The sequence below is a fragment of the Athene cunicularia genome, assembly GCF_003259725.1.
Source record: "Athene cunicularia isolate RWA chromosome 21 unlocalized genomic scaffold, athCun1 chr21_part1, whole genome shotgun sequence".
Taxonomy (NCBI): domain Eukaryota; kingdom Metazoa; phylum Chordata; class Aves; order Strigiformes; family Strigidae; genus Athene; species Athene cunicularia.
This window is the reverse complement of record NW_020799127.1, coordinates 4261751-4279165: the sequence shown is the minus strand read 5'-3', so window position 1 is coordinate 4279165 and position 17415 is coordinate 4261751. Positions and strand designations below refer to the sequence as shown.

General features: G+C 37.8%; 1 protein-coding gene across 2 annotated transcripts in view; it reads right to left on the bottom strand.

Annotated features, from left to right (window-relative positions):
- Nucleotides 1–17292, bottom strand: part of CTNNBIP1 (catenin beta interacting protein 1) — a 32199-nt gene extending 14907 nt beyond the window's left edge. The window contains exons 1-4 of one of the 2 annotated variants that reach the window (XM_026862856.1): nucleotides 17202–17292; nucleotides 13754–13833; nucleotides 11026–11065; nucleotides 1562–1651 (exon numbers count right to left, since the gene is read on the bottom strand). The gene's annotated coding sequence lies outside the window, so the exon portion shown is untranslated. The remainder of the gene's footprint in view (nucleotides 1–1561; nucleotides 1652–11025; nucleotides 11066–13753; nucleotides 13834–17201) is intronic. The other variant, XM_026862854.1, reaches the window with a different exon arrangement.
- Nucleotides 17293–17415: the final 123 nt, after the last annotated feature.

The following is a 17415-nucleotide window of genomic DNA, read 5'->3' as shown; positions in this document are numbered from 1 at the left end:
CACTTAAGGCCTTCTGAGTGACTCAGAAGTAATGCAAACTTAAGCAGCAGCTGCTGGGATAGGCTTTACCACCCACATTACTTAGCGTTAAGATAACAGTAGTAAAAAGTGAGGAAAGCTCTATCACCAGTCCTACTTGAATAAGTTTCCAGTGGGAAGATTTAAATTATGCTGATTTGCTATACGTGATTCTGCTTGGAAATACGCAGCCTGTAAATGTTCAAGGTGATCATATTTTTTCGCTATAAACAGCAAATTGCTTTCTGAAGGGGGAATAAAATGATCCCACATTTTTGTGTAGTGTCAACTCAATAAGCAGACTGGATTATGTTCCTGAGCATATACTCCACAGTACAATTTACTGAGTACCAGCAAGGGATGTCAATAGTAAGACAATGAACATAGTGAGCAAGAGACATTAAGATATGAATATCCAGAGACTGATAAAATAATAAATGTTTATCAAGATAGCAAGTAAGTTTGAAAGGATGTGACTGGTTCTTAATATAATACTAATACATACTCTTTTTAAAATTGTTACTTGAAGAGAGAAGGTGTTATACTAGAAGCCAAAGAAATCAATTTACAACAGAAAAAGCACAACAGCAAAACCCCAAAATGTAGTAACACACTGACTGTTTAAAAATGGAACAAATTATATGGGATATCAATAGGTGGCACCATACACAAGCACCAAGAAAATGCCACGGCTGTCCCTATGCCCACAAGACCACATTTCGGCATTCCCCTATATATCAGATATTTCTATAGATTTGTAGTCTATACACATCATTATTCATTGTTTTCCATCATAACAGTCTTCCAGTTGTTTATTAATTTTTCAAACTTTGAAAACAAGTAATGGAAATCCCTATCTAAACCTGGTTCTTTCAAAATAAACTTCAGCCAAGATAGATTTATCATGAAGCTACCTATTTAACGAGAAGGATAAAAATATTAAAGCCTGCCTGTTCAGTGAAGGTTTTGCAAAGCTAGTAAGCAACATGGGAGAAAAAGCACTCAGTATGGCTCAAAAGCTATCAAAGCGTAAGTGTTAAGAGGTTAAATTAAGATTACAGAACAACAGCTCTGCTGCTGTTACACTGCACAATTATTTTGGGTGACAGCCTCAGCCACCACAGCTTTTCCTACTTGATAACATCAAAGCAGACACAACAGTCTTAAGACAGTACTGAGACCCCAGCATGAAAATCTTGAACATACATCTGCTCCTGTTACATAAAGCTTTTACAAGACATAGTTTAGGATGACAATACTACCCAGCACCTATTACATCAGTTAATTTCCAAAACCACTTACAAAGCTAGTCTACCCCCAGAAGACAGCATAAACCATTTTTACAAATGAAGGACTGAAAAAATCTTATCAAAATACTTATCAACTTTGCTTTCTCAAGAAAGATACATTAACATGCTATACATAATGAAACGTTACTTAAGCAGAATTTCCCTAACCCTGTAATTCTTTCTGGCCCCCAGACGAAGTTGTCATCTCCCCGTCCCCCAACAATAAAACGTTAGAGATTTCTCTGTCAACGTACCTGCTTCTAAAAACCACAGAAGATCAGATAACCCACGTGTTCAGTCCCGATTAATGACCGTAGCTGGAAAAACCGTACGAGGAAACTGCCCTGTGAAAACAAATGAGCAAAGCATTATAGAAACATACAAAGCTGAAAACCAGAAAGAGTCCTCATTCAACATGCTTTGAATCACAGTCTGCTTTAGAACATGGTCTAGTCAAAATTCTAAAACTGGAGCCTTGTCTGGAGCTTGTAGACCCTTTTCATTTTTAAAGAGTAAGTTTTTTAAAGGTCAAGCCATTCTTCATCTGCAAGATTTACACCCTGACCATACCAACGACATTCCCAATCAGTTGAGAATGGAATGCATTCAAGCTTTGCATTCTTTAAGAAGTTTTCAGCATAAATCCCAACTCCCTGGAAAAACCAATAAATGTCATGACATGTAATTTCTTTTCATTTAAAAAAAAGGCATAGCTTACCAAAGATTTGAGGGAAAACTAGGGAGAAATGTCAAGCATGATGACTTTGACCAAAATTATTGTTTTCAACTATGCATATGTTATCTGAATATAGCAATTACCAAGACGGGCACTTGAAAGCTGGGCTGGAAAACCCTTTGTGCAGAATTTTTCAGACCAAGCTCACTGCTCAGTCACCAACAGTTAACAGACTTAAGTTTTTAGACTCATGACATATTTCTGAACATATTTTACAACTGACTCTGGGCATGATAATAATTTGTAACTCTTCCTATCCATCACATTAGCCTCCGAGACAAGCAGCTCAATCTCACAAATTAAGTGACAGTTCAAGCCTTCTGTCATGTGCAATGAAACAGCAAGTGCCTGCTACTCAGGGCAGCACTGCAGCTAGAAGCATAAGTTGCTATACTTAATTAAAAGCTTCTGATTAGGGAAGATATGCATACCTGCACCATTTGTTAATGAAGTCCAGCCTAAATTTACCAGACATACTCTTTGTGGGGGTTTGTGGCCAACAAGCTAAGGCATATCTAGACTAATTCAATTCCTTTCACAGCTGTTGACCACCCCATGCAGATGTCATTACTAGCAGGGAAACAACACAGGAGTAGCTAGAGCTGCTCAACTGTTCTGTACACCAGGTTCATCAGAGAAATGCTGAATCCAAAATACCTGCTAGCTTCCCCGGCAGGTTCTCTACAGTGTCTCTCTCACTAACAAGTGTTGGAGGCAGCTGAGCTTTATCAATGGCTTAAAAGAATCATTTCACCTCTCCAGAGGAGAGAAATTGCCTGCTCTGAAAGGATTATTTAAGCCCTACCTCACTAATTAGTTCCCACTGTTCCTGCCCTCTAAATATGCAATGCAGTCCCAAGAAAGATTATCTACAGCACTGACAACAGGACCATTTGCAGTAACTAATTGCTGTTCTCATTTCTGTGGACTTCAAAGAGCCACCCCCCACCTCCACCACTGTACAAATACCACACAACTGAGTTTGTGGACTCCTTCCTAAAGAAAAGGATTAAAGCTTGGGAAGTAACCACTTCTGGGATGCACTTCTGTCCTACTGACAGTAACAGAGTATTTATAGTTACCATTAAAATTCCCCACACACCCCAAAATGAAAATTTGCTTATTTACCACCAAACATAAAGATCAAATGCTTTCCTAACCCTATAAATTCAGAGGAATTCAGCTGAGAACTGAACAGCCTCCACAGACAAACCGTTTTCATGACCAGCCAGAAGGCTTGTATCACACAGTTTCACCTTCAAGCAGACGTCTAGTCTCTCTCCAAGCCAGCAGCAGCACTCAAAACATGTTGTCTTTGTCCGACCCATGTGGCTGTCCCCAGCTGAACTCACCTCACCACTGTCACAACAAATACATGGGTGGAACAACAAGCTTGCACACCAAAACTTGAGAACTTCTCTGCTAAACCATAGGGCACATCCTCTGATTAACAAGCACCTTACTGCAAAAGGATCCAAAAATGACTGGAGTAAAAAAAAACAACACCCAAACCCAAACCCAAAACCCCAGATTTCATTACTTTTTCTTAAAATTATGAGAAAAGAAGACTAAAAGGCCCGGTGACCTGTCCAAACCCACACAAAGGTTCTTCTACCAACTTGCTCAGCAGCTCACACTTCCAACATTTTCAACTACACATCAACATTTCCACATTCATCTCTAATGCACCCTAAGAAATAAGATCTAAAAATATTTTGCAACTGTGTATTTTGGGGGTGGGAGGGAAGAAGTGCAAAATATGAGAAAGAGTTTAGCAAGACAGCTGAGGAACAGCTGAATCACTACTAGCACAAGTTCTGCTCACAGTCTGAAGAGTCCCAGTAGACCTGTGTGCTAAATAATGATCTATCCACCCCTGAAGAGTTTTTCAGGTCGGGTAATTCTTTGCTTCAGTTGCAATTACCAGCTCTGAATTCTGCTTCTTTGCTCACCTATATCCACCTTCTATTTCTGCAAGGTCAGAACATTGCTTATTTTGCCTACACTCAATTCCAATTTTCTGTATCTAAACAAGCAGTTTTTAACTAATGCTGCAGGACTCAGGTAGGTTTGACCCTCACACAATCCTCTACACCTACGCAGGTACTACAGGTACTACTAACAGCTGCTCAGGCTCATCACACCAATCAGCACTTCTATCCCAGAAAGCACTTGTACATGGTCATGAGGTTCTGTCAAAGCTTAACTCATACCATGTCCTCCCACGAGTATGATGAGGAAAAAACCAAACTTAACACTTTTCAACTTAAGTGTCAATAGAATACAAGAACGTGAAACCATTTCTCAGACTTAAAATGAAAAAATACTTCTTGCCCCAATTGGCATAGAGTCCCAGGCAGGATTTAAGAACAGATAAAACCATTCAGGGTCTTTTACCATGGAAATTAAATGAAAACTATTCTAAGCACAAAGACTCCAGTTTCAATTTATCAATCTGTCCTAAATAATTTTACTTCCTTACAATGGTTTATACTTGGGTCAGAGACTGCTACAAAGAGTATTTTTTTTAACATACAGAAAAACTTAGCAGCATTGAAGTAATGTTTACAGGGTCAGAGATGTCCATATGAGAGATGGAAAAAAAGTCAAAGTCTTAGCTTTAGGTTCTATCACTTAAGAGAGAATTCTGCTTCCCCCAATGTTGCTAGCTTAAATGAGTTTTTAAGCTAAAATCTAAGGCATGCTAATTGAAAAGAAACATGTTTTTAAAGTACACGTGACTGAATTACAACAGTGTAAGGAAACTGAACCAGCAGCAGCACACCACATGCCAAATGCAGGATGCTGGCAGTTTTATGTCAGCTGATCAAAGATAAAAACAAATTTTGCACATCCTGTACATCGTAAACAAACTTTTATCAACAGCACTAATGAATCCTACTGTTTACAGTTAAAACACAGAATTAAGGTAATTACCGATTCTTGCCAGATGTATTATATTGCATAAGAGAAACTTTCCCTGAAAGAACATTTCAGTCTGTATTTTCAGCACAAAGAGCCAGACAGGGAGATAGAAAAACAAGAAGTACTGTATACTGGATTGAAGGAATCCCCACAGCATTGACAGAACTCAACTGGAAAGCTGTTCATTCAAAAGAATCAACAGCCAAAGCTATTCAGAAGCCCAGTTACACGTTCACTGGTACTTACTGGCCTAAGCAAAGAAATACTGGGGTCTTGGGTGTATTTCTGGTCATCACATCCTGAATTACTAAAGGAAGAGATGCCAAAGGCTGATGAAGCCACACAGAATGCACTGACCTATCAAGTCTGGAACTGGTCTCTCCAGGTAAGGGTGAGGCACATGTACAAAGCCAACAGGGAATTCTGAGCTGCCAATACCTTATCTATTTTGCAGCTAAGCACACTGTACTCTCCAATGACATTATTCCTTTCTCATGAAAAAGACTAACCTGTGCAGTTCAAAAGCTGGAGTTTTAAATCTGAAATGATTACATTCTTCACTAAACTACGTTAAAAGCCTAAATCCCACAAGCTTGTCCTGCTGCAACCAACACATTGCAAATGGACATAATTGGGTCACCTAATTTTCCCTTGTTTGGCAGGCATAGGGAATGAAATTTAGTTCTCGTTTATTTTTAATGATTCGCAAGACAGAATAATAAATGAGAAAGATCTATATATTACAGCCCAAACTGCTCGCCCAGCTTTGCCAAAGCAATAAATTTGAGTTGAAAAACATTACCTCCCTTTCCCAAGCAGTAAATGAGGTTGGTCAGTAAACAAATAGAAAATCTGACCCCCATGCTGCCTGCAGAAGGGCTGGGTGAGTATCACAGGAATGCTTCTGCTTTGCAAGGCCCAACATGTGGACTGGGCAGAGTTAAGCACGCCTGACATCCCCATTTTGATCCCTGTTTGCCTGCCTACCAAACTGATCTCTGGCTGTGGAAAGAGGATGTGCAATCCTGGCAACTTTCATGCAAAACACTATAGACTGAAATTACACTTTCTAGCAAAGCAGTAAGTTAGAGATGAGAGTAAACTGGACATGGTTTTGGAACCAGGCAATGTAGGTAAATCTACACAGAAAAACAGTTGGACTACTTTACAAGTATGTTAACAAAATAGAAGGGAATTAAGTACTTTAAACTCTTCCACTAGCATTAAAGATGCTATCCTACCTGTACACATTGTTAATTATCCTGAAAACTTTATAATGAAAATACAATATAACCCGTTCCAAAAATGAACTAAAAGACCATACTGGCTTTCTCTTCAATTACTGACTCTGGACACAACAGTGTGTAATGAAAAAGTATTGCCTTTGCACTTAGCCCCCCCTCCTTTTTTTTTTTTTGAAACTAGATTTAGATCATCAGCTACCACGTTTTCACTTTTTAAAAATGTAGACAGGATAAACCTGTACTCAAACTCTGTTTAACTAGTCTGTTTTACAAACAGATGGAAACAGCTCCTAAGCAAACTCAAGCTCACTGGTAAGAGCTATTTTAACTGCATGCTTCCAGTAGAGGAGGGTTCCAACACACAGCAAGTGAAAAATCACAAATTCGTAACTATTTCCCTCACTTCTGCCTATACTCATGAATTCAAAACCTGGAAGGGCTTCTCTGCTGGACAATGCCACAGATGGGTTCATAATAAAGGACTTCTGAATTCCTCTGACTACCCTCCCATTATCCCTTAAAAAAATAACAACCAAAAAAAATGTCACATCCCAACAGAAGACAGAGACACACTAAAAAAATTCTGTTTGTAATTTTTGCATAAGGCAAACACCTTAAGCATCCCATTTATTTTTAAAGACATAGTTATTTAATGCAATGAGAAAGCAACACAAGCTTTTGTTCTGTCAAATTATATATTCCCCCCAACACTGTAGACTCTGTAATGCTGAAATTCCTAACATCCACATTTTACTGGTATGGGAAAAATAAAAGTGAAACTGATGAATTTTCCCAGCCTAAATTAAGAATAAAAAAGCAAAAGGCAGTAAACAAGCTATCAGAAAAGGTAGTGTTTTATATATTGGGTCTTAATAATTTAGGATACTTACAGTGGCCATCTGGCAAGCTCTTTAAAATATGTCACAGCTGACTACCTCTAACATCATCTGTATCATTTCCAGTTATAGCCAAAAGAAATGCAACTGGAGTTAGTTCTGCTACTTTTTTTTTTCCTTGTATCTGTCTGGTTCTGTTCAAGGCAGCTAAAAACCTCAATTAATGGGATAGAATTATAAAAGCTCAGATAAGGAGTTACGGTGAATAAAACCAACCGCTGCAGGTTTCCTTTGCACTACACAAATTGAGTTAACAGCCAGCATGAAGAGGTCCCTTCGACTCTATGATATCATTATCCAAGGTTAAGCTATTAGCCTCCACAGTTACACTATTGAGTACTTCAGTGGTTAAAACATGGTCATACTGGGAAGCTTGTAAGTGCAAGGGGATGCTGCACCTTTAAGCCTTGCTAATTTTCAAATGACATTTTACAGAGAACAGCTAGAGCCCTCAAAACCTTCCAAGCTGGAGCCTAAAACCTGAAGTCAGGAACCAGAGTCTGCAAAATCCTGCTGCAAATTTTCCTCTAATTCAGTCTGACTCATGACCTTCAGACACAGGCAGCTGGAGATTGGATTAATTCCCATCTCCAGAGGGATATGACAATGAAGAATTCATCACAGCCACCTATTTATAGGTGAACAGTAAGAGTTGAAATATTTAATAAGAGCTTTTTTTGTCTTCATTTCTATGCTCAGTACCATCTTTTAGCTGACTTTAGAATCTGAACCCCAGTGTCAGATTTTCGTCAATTTACAGCTGGGACTCCAGTGGTAGCTTTGCATCTCTTAAATGTTAGATTTAAATTTTTAACAAAACAGTACAGTCCTCCCTCTTGAAGAGAGACAGGAAACAGCCCAAAAGACTGCCATTTAGACTTGAAAAAAAAAAAAATCTATAAAAACAAGCACGTTGTTTTTTTTTTTTCCCCCCAGTGCTGGATCACCTTTCAGAGCTTCAAAAGGACTTCAAAAGTAGTAATGAAATGCATTCAAAAAAGCTTACCAATATATTAGAACAGTTCTTACATCAATGCTCAAGCTAACTGTAAAAGAAATAAAATCCTACCATTATAATCACCATTTAAATGAAATTAATGCTTGCCTCCTGACCTTCAGACACACACAATCCAGATTTTTTTTTTTCTCTACCACAGCAGCAATCTCTCAAAGAGGAGACATCTATCGTATCTCAGTTAAAAGAGGCAGCACAGGTTTTTAGGTAGTTCACGTCAGTCAACTTGAAGCCTCTGAAATTAAATGTAGTAACAGGAACAAAACCTTAAAAATAAAAAAAGACTTTCACAAAGGTAGTCACACTTCAAAGATGAATTTGTCAGAAATTCTTTAAAAAGTGACAACACTTAGCTACAGCAGTTTATACACAAACTCTATCCCCATCAAAGAAACAATTCTACAAGAATGTTACAATACTTTACTCAAGATGGTCTTCAACAGCTGGATTGATGAGTGCTGCTCTTGTCCTAATCATTAGCCTCTCTCAGGCTCATGCACCTCTTCCCTATTTATAACAAAGCTCCAAATCTCTGAGACAGGAAATTAGACACTAATGACAGACAGCCAATGATTTTAACTACCAGGTACCCCTCACAAAAAAAAAAAAAAAAAGTGTTACACGTCCATCATCAAAACAAAACTGTACAGCAATGCTTTCTATGGATCTACAAATAATCTATCTCTTCAGAAACAGAAAATGAAGCTTCTAGCACACAGACATAACAAACCTGAGATGCCTTCTTGTTCTTAAGAAATTAGTTTTATTTTCGTAGCCTGATTTGAGTGAAAAAAGGAACACCAGTAATAGGTAAAAATTCTATCAACAGGCTACAAGAATCAACAAACTATTTTCAATATATCTATCCCATTTTATATGGTAGGCACGCTGCACACATTCTACAAATATGTACCCATATAACATCTCTACCTATGAAGTATCATATTTTTGGACTATTAATTATTGACACCAATGACAGAGCCTCCTGCAGCATGTCTATTCTATAATCACTGCAGAAACTGAACCAAGGCCAATACAAAAACATGCACATGGAAGATCAAGACCATTAATTGTGGTCACTTCATTTTCTTGTAATGTCAGTCAGCTTTATGACCAAAGTCACGTTTTCAAAGAAGCTCTGCAAGAAGTGGTAACACTGGACTCTAAATTCTCTTAAGACTTACAGATCATTAGCATTAAAACTGGGTTTTCCTGAAGACTGCCATTTATATTACAGAAACTGAACTCAGACTCACAAATAACTTGCTACATGGGACAAACACCCTACACCCATGAAGCATAAACACAGATAAAGAATTAGTTGGCTGGAGAAGCAAGAAATTTGCTCAGTTTTCATAATGAAGCTAAAATAAGCCTACCATGCCTACACAACAGAGTACAATGTCGGAATTGATTCAAGTATGTGTATATGCCCAAGGTGCAGAATGTTTTTTCTGCCTTCTTCAGTAAGTGGCTTGAAATGGAACAGGAAACAGAAATATGCAGGAACAAGGACACATTCAGAATTACCAGCAGTGCTATTGGAAAAGCACTTGAGTATTTGGTATGTTTCCAACCAAATAATTTCATTAATACATATTTGTATTCAGATTTTTGAAATTAAACTACACCTAGTGCAAAAGCTTGAAGTTGCAGTCATCTTCAACAAAAAAGCAACACTATTAACAAATCATAAACCATTACAGAACAGTCTAAAATCAGAATAGGCAAGATTCCAGTACGTATCTGTAAGCAGTTAAACTAACAATAACATTTAATTTCCATTTTCAAGTATGCAGTAAAAGCCCCCAAAAGCCACAAGTACCATATTTAGAATCGAAGTGCCTGTGGTCTAGTGACCAACTTCTCAGCAGCTCAGGCACACTGCATTGTTATATTTAACCAGAAAGGGCAGGCATCACGAGTAATGCCTCCTGAAAGGATTTCTCTCCACTATTCCACTCACTGAAGCACCCTTATATTTACAGGCATTTCTTTCGTATTCCTCGTCAACATAGTATCTTTCTACAAATGCCTAGCATATTAGATAGCTTTCCATGTAAAACATGACCTATGCTGCCCTGTAATTTATACTGACATCTGAACGTCATTAATGCCAGATCATATATATTTTACACTGAAAATGCCTACAGATCTTTTACCGTAGAGATTATTGCTATTTTTTTTAAAGCAATTAAAATGTGAGTTGTTATTAGGTTGGTGACTACTTAGCATTTTAATATTTTGCAATACTGTATCAAAGCACAGTGTTAGGACCACAGACTTAGATGAATAGTTCTTGACTACCAAAATTGCCTAACCATTGGACAGCATCATGATATATTGTTCTGGCCTCATACATCAATAAAATTTGCTGTCAAATGCCATAAATACACCCCTTATGACACCTACTTATCTTGCCTCTTTAGAGAGGGGGGGCAAAAAAATAAACATCTTCTGTGCTGCTTTCCCCATGGATGCTCTGCATAACCGAAAAAGCAAAGTAGTGATCACAGCTTTGAAGCAATGTATGGTTTCATTTTTTTAATCCATTTAAAGAGGTATTTTATTAACAGGTTCTGCTGAAAGTTGAACTAAGAATTAACAACTGTTTGTCTAATACGAATATATTCCCTCATCACCTTTTTTGCACTAACCACAACACAAAACCTTAGCCACCTCAGTGATCTGTTCACACCATTAATATTATTGGATAATATGGGCAAGAGACCCCTGCTGCTAGGGCCCTCACAAAATAATACTCCTTGAGAACTTTCCTCAATAATCTTTCATAAACTGGTCCAAACAGCTGTTTTAATCCTATGTGCAAAAGTATGCCGGTTCCTCTCTTCTCTGAAGGACTTATTAAAAACAAAAAGCACAAGAAAAGGATTTTTGTTACCTTCTTTAGGTCACCAAACAAGACCATGCTGCAAAGATATCTGATGTAGAAAGGAGGAAGGGAAAAAAATCCTTGTCAATTTTGAGAGGGTTTTTAACGTTCACAAGTTTAAAACAAATTCCTAATTACACACCAATTTTACCACAGACATTTTGCTTTCTGTATTTTTTTGTAAAATAGGATTACAAGGAAGGAAATCTTGCCTTCAGGAGACTTCCTATTTCTCAGGAAAAGGGATGCAGTTTCCTTCCTCCCTAGCCACAATTCTGAATGTTACCTTCATTATATTATCCCTGAACTGTGAAATGAACCTGTATGAGGTCATTAGTTTGACAGCAGAAATAACCATTCAGCACTACTGTACAAACACACACACACGGCTGGAGAAAAATAAACTACTGACTACAGGGGTTTTTGAAAGGTTACATCAAGTACCAATCCGTGTTAGGCCTGATTAGCTTCAGAGCACGATGAAAACCAGAAGAATCACAGGCAAGACTGAGAACACACGAACGTGAAAGGCTACCAGGCTGAGCTGCATGGAAAACTACCTGTGGAATTGTGTGGCAAGTTTGATTTATACAGAGATCAACACTAATGCAGATAAATACTTAAAACTGATTGCTGTTTTAGGATCTCCTATATACGTGGAATCTGGTGTATTTACAGGATAAATGGCAATCGCTCCCCTACTAATCAGGGACATCATGCAGATGAAACAATATATATTTTGATTAATCAAACTCCAATATATACCAATGGTAACAAAAGGTGCTAGCCCAGAGACCATTAATGACAGTGCTCAAGACAAGGCTGATCCTTCTACAAGTTAAAACTACTCTAAGATTCCAGACCACTTCAGAAAGTTGCCATGAGCAGGACTGCATGTAACAACCACCAATTTAAGGCAGAAAAAGGGAAAAGAGAATTACTGACGTTGGGGAAAGAATTACTGACGTTGCAGACAGATTTCTGCACTTCCCAAACTGTTAGTACAATTACAGTACATCTTTATTATAATCAGTTTCTCAACAAAAGGAAGGAGCTTATAGAAGTTATGTTTAAAATTGCAGCTACCAAGAAAAGAACAATGAAATAGATGTATTAAAAACAAGGTGCCAACAGTTTATTTCCTCACACGCGCGATGACATGTACTGAATTTTATTTAAAGATTAAAACGTATTTTGTAAGAGCTAATGAACTAAGAATCATGACAGTGAAACATTAAGAAAATCGTTGCAAACAGTTTTATGTGAACAGTGAAAGGTTTATTTTGCCAAGTCCCCTGTAGCTGCTGACCAAATTTTCAGTGATAAAAGTTCTCTTTAAAAAACCTGGTGGTTTTGACCTCTGAAGTTAAGAAAAACCTTTCATGAATTCCACATAAACCAATGAGTATTATTTGGCATCTACAGACATTCCTGGAAAAAAAAGCAGCTAAGCAGATGTGAATGCTCCCATTTTTCTCCATTTGGCATCAACTCTTAAAGGTAATTATATTTTAAGTGTGTTATTGCTGATCGTTTTTGCATAAACATTCAGTTAACTGTGTTTATCTTGAAGTCTGATATTGCCTCTCCTGACCAACTGAGCAAGCTGCCAGGACACAATGAAAATTTCAGTTTCCCATAGAAGATCCAGCACACTCAAAGTCAGGAAACTCTATTAAAATGACATTAGCATGGCATGAGGCACCAGAGATCACCGCAGTTGCACCATCCCCTTCTGACTTCTACAAAAAGCCTTCCATTATTACTTCACCTTCAACTGTTTCAGTATTTACACTGCTCCTTTACAGAAACTCTGCTGCAAAAATTTAGGTCACATTTTCTTTAAGTGTACATGGGTGTGCATACTTGTATACTTATTTAAAGCTCAATGAAATTAATTAAAAGCTCCTCACTGACTTCAATGTGCATTGAATCAGGACCTGGATGAGTTCAGAGGCAAAACAATTACACTTTAATTAAACATCTTAACATTCTTGTGAAGCAGTCAACTGATCTTACAGAGGGATAAACCGAGTCAGAAAGATTCAGAGCTTGCTCATAGTCATAAACAGAGTTGATTACTTAAGTTGCTTCCACATTTGTTAGCTGCTCTCATAACATAGAGAAAATGGACTTTCTGAAAAATCAAATAAATTCTTGGTCTAGTTTTTGGTCTTGTTCTTGGTCTTGTTTTTGCAGGAAACAAAACATCCTAAGACAAGCACAATGGCTGTACAAATCTATTGGTTTCATCCCTGTTCCCCAATCTGTAGCTAATTTAGTCAAATCACAAGAAATCCAATAATTTGAAAAGCTGAAATTTTCAGGGTTTTTTTCATGGCAGTTTATCCCCAGATGAGATTTTTAGGCTGTGGGGTTTGTTTAGGTTCTTTTAAAGGAGCATTAATAATTATTATATGTTATATTTTAAAAAGAGAAATAGGCTTGGCAGATTTGATAATTCCATAAAACCTTGAAAATACTTACTGAAAAGCAAGAGCTATGATTATACCTCCTAAATTCAAACTGACATTTAAACATACATAAGCACTGTAACACTCTGTCAAATCACCGCAGACAAGAAATTAACTTTCATCAGTTTTTTGAGAATTTGTTACATAATGCTTCCCCAGCACTGAGTCCGAAAATAAATCCCAGAGTCAGGAAAGTGTTCATCTTAATTCAATTACCAACTAATGTTTTTCAGTTATTTTTCTGATCTTTGGTTTCTTCTCACCTATTAACACTCCGTAGTTTTGCTCATTCTTGTCTATCAGCTCTCTTATGCCAATCGAAGTTCATGGACAGGCCACGGCTCTTAAAAGAGAAAACAACCCTGTAAGTCTCATACATTTTCAGAGATACAAAAGCATTAACAGTAAACAGTGTTTTGGGTTTTTTTTTCTAAATGAAATTTTGTTGGTAAAAAGCTTTTATTACATTTAAAACCTATTAACATATAATTTTCTCCCATGTACTTAGAAGCAAGACCATTAGACTACCAACGTTTCTTAGGATGTAGAAATAGGTGTAGGAGTAGGTGACAAAATGTTTCATTCCAATAATTTACATCTATAGTGTACATGAACACCACAACACAAACATCTTCTGGGGCTATGCACATACTTCTGTACTTGCAACAGCTTTGCTGAAATTCAATTAATGGATAATGTTACTTTTCTAGCAAATCAGGACTCTCAAATTGAACAAAAAACTCCTCTAATCTGTGATACAGAGTCATTTTAAGATTTTTTTTTTTAAATGCATTAGAAATATGAATTATGCATAGGTTCTGCTTACAGGATTTAACACAGAAGACAAACATCAAAAAGTATTTATATATGTATACTTACAATCTTACAAGATATGTTGGATTTCAGGTAGTCTATTGGAAGGACATACAGGACTAAGTGCTTTATTAAAGAGGGCTCAAATAAAACTATTAAACATTGTGATTTTTGATGTCTTATTACCAATCAAGGTTTATTTTTGGCTGAATATCCCACCTTACCATTCCAGAAGTACCACACTGATAGTTTAAAGAAAGAACATGATCAACCACCTTTACCATCATGAGTGTTAACAAAAAGTAATTTACTCTCACTATCTGAAAATGGATTTATAACCACCTTCTAGCTGTAACACTTACTGCAACTCCCAGATTATAAGAAATTGGCATATTTATTAGCATTACAATTTTTCCAATTAGAAACATTAACATCAGGTTCAGTTGCTTCTTCATTATCTACACAACGGTGCAGTACAGCTGTAACAGCTGTTACTGTCTTTGTTCCATTTCAGCAGGAAATAAATCTGATGACAGCTTGAAATAAAGAGAAATATGTTTTTTTTTTTTTTTTTTTTTTTTTTTTAAACAAACTCTACTGGAAGTTTCTCCAAGCATATTCAACAGCAGCCTCCAAAAGCCTATTGCCTGCATGCACAGCACTTGGGTACATTTTTGACACTTAAAATTAGGTCAGATGCTCAGGAGGGATGCTTCGTAGTCAACAACAAACTTAGAAATTTAAATACTTACTAAAAAAATCGCAAATGTTTATGTTAGTTACAGATGACAAACATTCAGGAGAGGAAAACGTTCCTGTTAAACTAATACAAATAGACTGATTTCACATTAATTGTTTCCCAGGCAAAGCATCAATCTTTAACATCAGTTTCACCATATCAAACACATGCAGATGTTGGTGTTACTTGCCTGTTAGTTTCACTCGCCTGTATGCAACTGCAGGATGACTTTTAATTTTCAGTAATAGGTATTTATCATGGTCAATGTTTGCAATTACAAAATTTAGGTTTTGTTTGACTTCACGTTTGGTTTTGTTTAGAAAATAACACAAATTGTTTTGGAAAACTCCTTCTCCTCTTGCAAAGTGAAGTACTCCAACTCTGGATGGGGGAAGGAGGGAAATGGCAGAGGATGTAAGGGCAGAATTTGATACAGGTTTCCCATAAAATTGGGATTCAGAACTTGCCTTCCGTGCAGCCCTAATACTTGAGGTTATAGTGTTATATATCTAGTGAAATATGTATGAGTGTTAACCAATTCGTGTTAAGACGACAGCAGCTTCACTTCGGATGGTGAGCAAACAGCCCTCTTGCCCCATACAGCTCTGCTGCTCGTGCAGTACACAGCTCCTAGGCACAACTGCAAACAGGCACAGTGACAACTGTGCTGTATCTGATATGTATTTATTACCATGACTCCCATCAGGCTATGGGATGATTTTCCTGGTGAAGATGACAGTATCTTCCCACTTGGATGTCAAAAGGAATCCTGAAAGAACTTTTATGCCCTACATAACTTTCCATAACTTCTGTTGCGATGCTTAAAATGAACTAAAAGAGAACTATTGCTTTGAAGCAATTCTGGGTAAGTCATAAAATTTCAGCCAACCAGTTTTCAGTTAACTTGTTCAAAATGGCCTTTGCTGTCAAATTTGTCCTATCCTATGTGCTTCCTTGCAGATTTACACTATTACAATGCACCTCATGAACTAAGAGAGCATGCAAATCCACTTACCAACAATTCAATATTAAACTGAAGAAGCTGCCAAGATGCCAGAGATACAATAAAAGAGATGATGCTTTTTCAGCTAATGGCAAAGTGAAACAGCTCTAATGTATAGGAAGTACACCTGCCACCATTTTCCAGCTGACTCTTGTTTGTCAAGGAAAACAGAAGCTTTTATATAAGTAAGCCTGCATTTAAAAAAGTATTAATATGTAGCTTTCTATATACCCCCTCATCTTGAGTATCTGTACTTTCAAAGTAAAACCCCTGAAGTACACAGTTTAGCCTCACCTTTTACCATTTATGTAATGCTTCTCCTTCAGCAGGCTATTTCACATCATACATAAGTTCCAGAAATATCAAGGGCAACAAAAGTTGAGAGCTTGCAAAGTTCAGTGCTCAACAAAACCTCAATATTTTGATTTTGTAAATGTATAAAAAAAGTATGTTCTTAAAACACTGAACAGACATGCCTATCACCATACTGCAGCCAGCTCAGAAAGAAAACTGAACAGGCATATCTAACTTGCCTCTAATGCCTGTTGGTTTTTTTGGAGTTTAGTGTTTGGTTTGGGTTTTTTTTTTTTTTAAACCAGTACATCTGCAGAATGTCTTGCTCTCATCTTGCAGAGCATCAAAGCTTATTTTGTTCAGTGTGCCAAGATGAGGAACATTCAAATAAAAGATGATGTACAACAGAGCAAAATATTCTTGAAGAGAAAGCAAATGCAAGTCTGAAAGTCAAATGTACTCTGATGAAGCACATCTGGATGTTAAGCAGAAACTAGTATCAATCTCTCATCTGCTTTCTGCAGTACTAATGTGTTCTGATGTGGAGAACGATGCTGTTCCTCTCTCAACTATCTTTCCAAGAGATACAGAACTACTGTGTGCCACCAAATACTGTCCATCTCCACACTAAACTGAAAGTTAGAGTGCTGCTTCAGATGCTCCAGGAGCACGCTTTTCAGCCGAGGCAGGCACTCCCTCCAGGTGAAGCCCTCCTTCAAACACCGGCCAAGCGCCGGTTTTCCCACGCCAGCCGCCGCCGTTTCACGGTGAGGGCCAAGATGCCGTGCAGCATCGCTCCCTTTTGCTAAGGCAAAACGGGGGCTGCCCCGAGCCGGGGCGTCCAGATTTTGTGTTTTATTACCTGCGGACGTGACACCTGCCCTCCCGACGGCTCCAGCGCACCTTAAGCGGCTTTACGTGGGAATGACTTCACCTGCCACAAAAATGCAGCCATTGCTAGGGTGGGACCCCGCCGCCGTGAAACAGGGTGCCACATGACGTAGGAGATGATGCCAGAAAATTAAAAAGGCACCTCCCGTACCTGTGCCGCGGGGCCACGGCCTGCCAGCGCCCTG